General features: G+C 34.1%; 1 long non-coding RNA gene across 1 annotated transcript; it reads right to left on the reverse strand.

The window, feature by feature from the left end:
• Window positions 1–364: 364 nt before the first annotated feature.
• On the reverse strand, window positions 365–6405 carry LOC107076302 (uncharacterized). Its single transcript, XR_011184421.1, has 4 exons — window positions 6357–6405; window positions 4292–4350; window positions 2072–2386; window positions 365–663 (listed from the first exon to the last, which is right to left on the reverse strand). It is a non-coding gene; the product is annotated as an uncharacterized lncRNA (long non-coding RNA).
• Window positions 6406–7131: the final 726 nt, after the last annotated feature.

Here is a 7131-nt window from a genome sequence, read left to right on the forward strand (position 1 = left end):
AAAATGTTTTTGGTAAAGTTAAAGACAAAATGTGACTTTTATTGTGTTGTTTTTATTGTGACTTTTATTGTGTAGGGCACACGAGTGGTAAACAGACCAGTTTTAGGTACTTTTAGGTACTTTCACTAGATTTTAATGCTTGTCTTTGGTCAGTAATAGCTTTTCCTGTTTTCCTCTTTATAATTCTGAGACTTAAGTCAATTAGTTGTTTATCTCCTTCTAAGATAACCTGAGAATTTCACAATCTCTGATACTAGATAGTATATCTTCAGATACTGAGACAATACCTCAAGCTACCATAGGTCAGTTTTTGGTGATGAAACAATTTCTAAGTAATGGGATTTGTACCTGAACAGATGACACCTGCATCTTCGCTATGGTTGCAATTGTGGACTCCAAATCCCTTAGACTGACATGTAATGAGAGATGGCTCATCTCCAGTACATGTTGTATCATCCATCCAAATTGGACCAGTGCCTGGTCCGAAATATGCAGAGCCTGGTGTAAAGAGAGGAGCCCCACAGCCCACTTCCCTGCAGACCACCTGAGCGTCAGCTGTAATCCAGCCATCATCACACACTGTGCCCCACCGGTAGCTGTGCAGGACCTCCACTCTCCCAGAGCAGGCGTCCATCCCATTCACCAGTCTGACACGCCCAGTTCCTGTTGTTCAGTGAAAGAGAAAAACTGCTTATCATGGTCTAATCAACTGTTTCTTAAAAAAGGTCAAACTGGATCCTACATTCTATAATAAAACATTAGCAGTTAATTTCTGGAAATGGATTTTGCATAAGTAGATCCTGTGCTGTATCGTCAATTATAAGGCATATCATATCTTCTGAATCTAGTTACCACCTACCAAGATTGTCCTTAGAAATCTCTGAGGAATGACTTTCATCCTCCTTCTAATTCATTAATATAATAAATGAATTACCATGTGCCTATGGACTGAAATTCATTCTTCAGTATTTGGTTGAACCTCAGCCTGAAGATATACAGTACAGTGTATTAGTTATAGTGTATAGTTATAGTGTTTATAGTAATAGTGTTTCCTACTCTGTTCAATTAGTATTCAGTTTTTAGTTAGTTAATAAAGCTCAGTATACTGTATATTGCTAAATTGGAGGAGCTGTGTGAATGATGCCCAAATACAGTATGTAAACAGCGAGCTAAGAAGGGTTTTTGAGATGTCCAGCTTAATATAGCAGAGATGTATTCAACAATTCTCTCACTTTATCTCTGAAACTGAAGGATCAACAGTGTAACAAGTGAACTTTTTCAAAGCTCCTGAAATTAAGGCCTAAATTTTGAACATGTAAATTGGGCAGATATTTTAAACACTGAAGAGAGTGACACTAAACATATTTGATTTAGTGAATCAATCATCTAAATCAGATAAATGACTCTCCTTACTTAGCAGCAATTTAAGAGAACTATTATCTGAAGGTCTTTTGCTGTGTAGAAACAATTATTTTATCCCTGAACAGCTTCCCTCGGTGGCATTAAGGTAGCATTGTGCAGTAGAGTGAATTAGGGACTCTAAGTCTTTGTAAATAATGAATATATAATGTTGTATCTTGTTTAATCTTGTGTTTAGTTTAGAATTCTGGTAGATAAACTTTGCCCTTTAAATTTGTCTCAGTTTACAGTTTCCTAGTTTGAACACACCTCTAATAATATGGGCTTGCCTTCTTTGGCTCAAGTATAATGTTCTCCATCTGTATATGTCAGGCTACAGATCACACTTTTTCCATAAATACAGTATGTGTTTGCCATGTGATGCAGTATTGTCCAATTAAAGCAGTGGTCCCCACTTGCACTCTGTGAATCCAGGATAAGTACAGGGTTGCTGCAGATCTTACCAGGAATAAACAGCTCTTTCTTGGCTCTTGCCACTTAAATTCTGAATTTTACAGCATTGCAAAATTACAGAACCAGATTTGGTGTTAAATGGAATTGACTGCATTACAAAATAAACCTTCAATCTCTGCCCAATTGACTGTAGCAACTAAACATTTCTCCTGCTATTTAAGCTAAGATTGAGTGAGTAGCTTAAGGGAAATGTTTCTACCTGCACAAATAACTCCTGCATCCTCATGATGGCCACAGTTATTAACTCCATGTTCTTTTGATGGACACTGTAGTAGGGACATCTCATCTCCAGTACAGGCTACATCATCTAGCCAGATTGTACCATTGCCTTGGCCAAAGAATGCAGACCCAGGGGCTGATATGGCAGTTCCACAGTCCAGTTCATTGCAGACAACTTCAGCATCAATAACAGTCCAGGCGTCATCACACACAGTTCCCCACTGGTTGTTGTAAAAGACTTCAACCCTTCCCATACAGTGATCAGTTCCATCCACCAGTCTGACGTTCTCACTCCCTGCAATCCAAGACAAATTAAATGTATTATTATGGAAAACATAATCATAGCCAACAAGGGTACAGCGCAATCAAAGTGGTCTGTCGTTTTGGAAAACTTGAGTTTTCCTGCTCGGTCATTATGGAATATTAATGCATCTACCCATATCAAAGTCTCATACTTGACCTAGTTATAACAGAGACCCCTATTTCAGAACCTGATCTTTTTCAACTTGAATTATCTTATATTAAAGCCATCTTCTTTAATTTAAGTGCTCACTCTAATCTGACTTGTGTTAAATGGTTTATGATATTTCCCAACCTCAAGCCTCTTTCTATTTCACAATTTGAGGAGTCCATCAGTCTTGTCATTTAGTTTGTTCTTAATGACATGATGAATGTTGAGAAGGTTCTGTCTACCTCAATCTTCTTTTTTAAACCTCAGTCCTGGTTTTTAAGATCGGGTCAATCTAATCTGCTGCAGGTCCCTAAAAGCAGACTACATACTACATGTATGTATGACTACATGGAGCATCATGACAAGAGATGCAAATAGGCTCCATAAACTTATCAAGAAGGCTGGCTCTTATTGGGGCTGAGCCTTGACCCCCTGGAGGTGGTGGTTGAGAGAAGAATGCTGACCAAGCTCACAGCCATCATGAACAACGCCTCTCATCTGCTTCGTGGGACTGTCATTGGGCAACTGAGCACTTTTAGAAACAGACTGCTCCAGTTACGGTGTTCAAGAGAACGTTTCCGCAGGTCTTTCCTCCCAGCTGCTGTCAGGGTGTATAACGCTGCCCTAGGCTAGGACTGTCAGCCCTTCATTTGCTCCTCTATGGACAGCATGTTGCTCCATTGTATTTTTTGGACAATCAATCTGTATAAACCTATGCACATTTTGCACATATTTTATTGTTTTTACAGTGACTATGATCATATTTTGCACACACCTATGTATTTATTTTTATTTATTTATTGTATATTTATTTTCTATCTATTCTGATGTCTGTTTTTGCTTGTCTTGTGCTGGACTGCTGTGACACATCGATTTCCTTTTGGGATCAATAAAGTCTTATCTATCTATCTATACTATGGGTGACCATGTTTCTCCATCTCTGCTCCTCACATGTGATCATCTCAAGCAGTTTCAGTTGAGACCTTTAAAAGAGAACTTAAATCTCATCTCAATCAGCAAGCCTAGAACTTCCAGTACTATAAATGAATTCCCTGTTTTTTTTCTTCTTAATTTTTAAATTCCTTAATTTCTCTTTTAGTTTTTTCTTCTATGCAAAGCATATTGAGATTCACTGTAAAGAAATGTGCTCTATAAATTAAATTTGTTATTATTGATACTGTACAGTATGATATAATTGGTATATCGATTATCATTCAGTCAACCCAGGAGACAAGAAAGACATAGAGTGTTTAGTGAGATGTAGACATAAAGCAATGCTATAATGCTGTACACAGCATACAGAACATACCCACCAGTCCGGGAGAGGCAAAACACATATAACCACAACAGAAAATAAGGCTGTAACAAGCACCCTTAGCTAAACCCAATGCCATAGAAGCTGAAAGACAGTAGTGCTGACCATCACACCACTATGAGAATCTGGAACAAGCTACAAAAGCATATTGCTCACACTGGCTTTGGGAGCTGTCATGAATTTCCCATGCTGTTTTGTACTGGCTTTAGATCATAATTATCTGTTTTTTACAATGTAATCTCCAAAATTGATCACAACAATCCCAAACAGCTATCCCAAAAAGCTGTACTTTCCTTGATTTAAATTATTTTCAAATGCAGCTGATGGTAAGCTGACATTTTTTGTGAATGAATAATTCATTTTCAGAGGCAGGCTGCATGAACAGTATAGCATCAATGAGACTCTTTAATAGCTCATGTTTCACAGATACTTACCTTTATTTTCTGAGGCAACACTACCAAACAAAACACTAAAAACCAAAAAGGCAAGCATGCTGAAAAAGAGAAAATCACATTGTTACTGAGCTCTGCATTCCTGAATAACAACATTTGTATCTAACTAAGGATCTATATACAGTATATATATTTTTTTATATACTATATACAATATACTGTATACTGTACATTATATAATGAATCTAAAATGTGTTAATTTTATACAGTACTATATATATATATCCACTAACATTACCCCCATTTTGTGATTTAAGAAATTTATCAAATGTAGAAAGTTTTATTGCATAAAATTATTTGTATTAAACAGTATCAGAAAAGGCAGAATAATTTCAGTTTCTAGAAACAAATAAAATTCAGAAATCCCCAGGGCCTCATGGAATCTTATTAATTGTATACAAGGAAAAAAGAGATGCTATTCAGACATCAAGGATGAGAAAACGTAACCAAGTAGTTATAGAACAATTAGTCTGACTTCTATTAATGTAAGGTTATTGAAACAATCATTATATCTAAGATAGATGATTACCTATATGGAATTAATACCTGAGGGAATAGTAACATGGATTTAGAAAAGGTATTTCTTTCCTGACCAATTTGATCATTGTTTTAACAAACATTAGCAGCACATGGAGCATACATAAAGTGTTTTTAGATTTTCACAAGGCTTTTGAAATACTGTCTGATAGAATATTAGTTTACAGATTACAGGTGGTACACATTTAGGGGTTGTGGGATGTGAATTTGTTAATAAATACAAATTATTTAATGACATTTAATCACAATTTTTAATGCTGACAAATGCACAGTTTTGCAAAAATATAAATATAAATTTGGAAAAGCTGAGTATGAGCCGTCTACATCTGAAATGATTTATTTTGATGCATTCTATAATTATCATTTTCTACACAATGTGTGGAATCAATAATGAAGGAAAACTGGGATAATGTTTACAATTTCGATTTCCTTGCTACCAAAATATACAGGCAGTCCCTGATATACAGTACACTGGGGTAAGGTATCAGAAAGTCGTGAAGTACAGCGACATACTGTACAATTTTCAAATAAAATAAAAAAATAATACATAAAAAAGGGTTGTTTCCATTTTAATCTTTGGTCAACTGTGTCAATTTCCTTTTGTTTTTTACCTTTTTGTGAGTCCAAGCACTTTAAGGTATTTGAAAAACACTTTAATAAAATTGTATTGTTGTTTTTCTTTCCAATGTCTGAAAAGAAGCTAAAATATTTAAGCAATACCCAAAATACATACATTTTAATTTAAATAAAGAACTCCAGAAAGCAGACTTAGACACTAGAACTAAGAAAAAAATATCTTGTATGAAATAGAAATATAATGTATTAAATAGAAATTATAATTATACAAAACATAATTAAATATATTCATTTATATCTTAAACCACAATGTGAAGAAATACAGAATGCAGAAATTTAATCTAAAATATTTTCCAAACCTACAGCAATACATGACTGGGATTAATGCTCATATCTTTGTGTAACAAACACTACATAAATGCATTGCTAATAAAAAATAAAAAATATATTTTTATCTTTAAAAATTTCAGATGAAAATGTCTCAATATACCAGTAAGCACGCCAAATATAGACAGCTTTTTTGTTTAAATCGTGTAACATATACTATATTGTGTTGTTATACAGTAATGTATTATTAGGAAGTATTATTTTTAACATACAGTAAATGTGCAATTGAAAGGAATTCAAGTATCTCGAATGCACAAGGTAATTAATTATATAGTTATAATTATGTTATAGGAGATTATATAGAAGAAACACAGGCATGTGTTTTTTTCCCAAAGTACATTATAAATACCCAATTAGTCATGCATAAAATCATCTGACAATCTAATGGTCAAGTGAATATACACTTTGTGAATATGAGTACCTTATGAATATTTTTATAAAATCACTATAAGGTTTCTCTATTAATTAAAGTAGCATTGGAATGTTCTCCAGTTTTACATATTATCTTTGAAAGTATGTTGTTTCTATAGGAGTATACAGTACTTACTTGAGAGCTGTTCAGTGAAGGATCCAGCATGTGCAAACTGATTTCTCTTGGTCTTGCCATATTTATCTGTGTAGAGTGAGCAAATAAGCCAATCACTGTGGTGCACTGGACAGAATCATGCCAAACAGTTATCAAATCTGATAAGTACATAAAAAATAAAAGAACTTTATATGCATTTCTCTGAAACCAGTTTTTCCTGATGGCATGAATAGGTACTAAGTTCAGTTATACTATATACACAGTATAATCAAGAGATTAAAGCTGTGTGAGCACAGTATACAAGGAAGAAGTAAAACAGAGTGAAATAAAAGCCTAATGTCCCCAGTGTTCTGTATTTATTTTTCTTTTCATTAAGAAATTAACCTCTAGCTCTCCCTGTATCACAAATATGAGGCCAAGTGAAAATGTGTTTCCATTTATTTAAACACTGTGCAGCTATTTTCAATTAGTTTGTTAAATATGTACAACTATTTCCATGTCTATTTAAATTCAAACTTCAAAATATTTCAAATGCATTCTAAAAGCTGTTTCAAAAGTTGTAATAACATCCATATACCCCAGAAGATACAAATTCCTATTAAAACCTTTTTTCATTTTTTCCATTTCCATTTTTCTTCATTTTAACTTGTTAGGGGTGTATTTGTTTTGAGCCCTAAACATCATTTAATACAATAATTATCTTTATTCTATTTGTTTTCTATCTACTCCCAGTTCACTACTTGCAACACTTGTATAGAGCCATATACTGTACATGGAATGATTATTTCCATTCAAG

The sequence above is a fragment of the Lepisosteus oculatus genome, unplaced genomic scaffold, assembly GCF_040954835.1.
Source record: "Lepisosteus oculatus isolate fLepOcu1 unplaced genomic scaffold, fLepOcu1.hap2 HAP2_SCAFFOLD_113, whole genome shotgun sequence".
NCBI classification, from domain to species: Eukaryota; Metazoa; Chordata; class Actinopteri; order Semionotiformes; family Lepisosteidae; genus Lepisosteus; species Lepisosteus oculatus.